A 1,199-nucleotide genomic window follows, 5' to 3' on the forward strand; every position below is an offset into this window, starting at 1 on the left:
GCGCTCAATCCCGGTGGGGCTGGGGCTAACCGAACATAGCCTTAAGTTTTTTCTTTTCCTTTTGAGGGAATGCCATCAGTCCACAATAAAACTATGAATGAAAGAGGAAGGGTTCTCCGTCAACAGATTTGGAGGTTCAACATGGTCATGAGCAACCCTAGCCATGCTAGCTAGTTATTGAGCCACGTGATTCGTCTCTTGTGCACAATGCTCAAAAATAACTTGGACAAAATAATTATAAATAGGCGAGAGTCATGCAATCCAACTAAACGCATATGTCCAATCCCCCCTCTTTTCCACACCCTCCTTGCCATCTTCCTAAGCTCGCCACCGATGGCAAGGCCACACGTGTCGTTCATGGCGCAAGCTCGCCACCGATGGCAAGGCCACGCGTGTCGTTCATGGCGCAAGCTCGCCACCAATGGCAAGGCCACGCGTGTCGTTCATGGCGCAAGCTCGCCACCGATGGCAAGGCCGCGTGTCGTCTGGCGCCAGCGGGTGCCGCCCCATCCCCCAGCGTCATCTTCTCCCCCCCCCCTCGTCATCAATACTAGTCTAAAGTGCCCTGGTAACGTGTCGTTCATGGCGCAATCTCGCCACCGATGGCAAGGCTGTGCGTCGTCTGGCGCCAGCGGGTGCCGGTTGCAGCGTCCCGTGCCTCTGTCGTCTTCAATATCATAGAAAAAGTTGTTGCCGTTGGTAGCAGCACCCACAATTGCTGGTTCCAGCATCCACGGGCGTGGTTGCAGCAAAAATGGTCGTCGTTGCCAGTGGTAGCTGTCGTTGTCGGCGGCTATAGCACTGGTTTGGCCAGTTCCAGCACTAGGCTAGCCGGTTGCAGCAAAAACCTCACCATCGAAGAAGTCTCTTCTCGATTCCAGGAAACTTCATGGCCTATTCCAGCACCCCGCCTCACGGTTCCAGCAACCCCGTGCCGCCGCGCGGGTCGCGCTTGTCATTTTGCTGGTTCCAGCACGCCACCAACTGGTCTCGCTGGGCGCCGGCGGCTAGCAGCAGCGCCCCGATGCTGTTTCTAGCACTTGCCTCTCATGGTTGCAACTCCGCCATGGTTTGCAACTTTCCAACACATCAACGACTTGTATTTTTGGCCGGCGGCGGTTGTAACTTCGCTAGCGAGCATTGCAACAACGGCCAGGGATGATGGACGTCGGCTGTAGTAGCGAGGCTTGCTGGGAAGA

The sequence above is a fragment of the Triticum dicoccoides genome, chromosome 2A (assembly GCF_002162155.2).
Source record: "Triticum dicoccoides isolate Atlit2015 ecotype Zavitan chromosome 2A, WEW_v2.0, whole genome shotgun sequence".
Lineage (NCBI taxonomy): Eukaryota > Viridiplantae > Streptophyta > Magnoliopsida > Poales > Poaceae > Triticum > Triticum dicoccoides.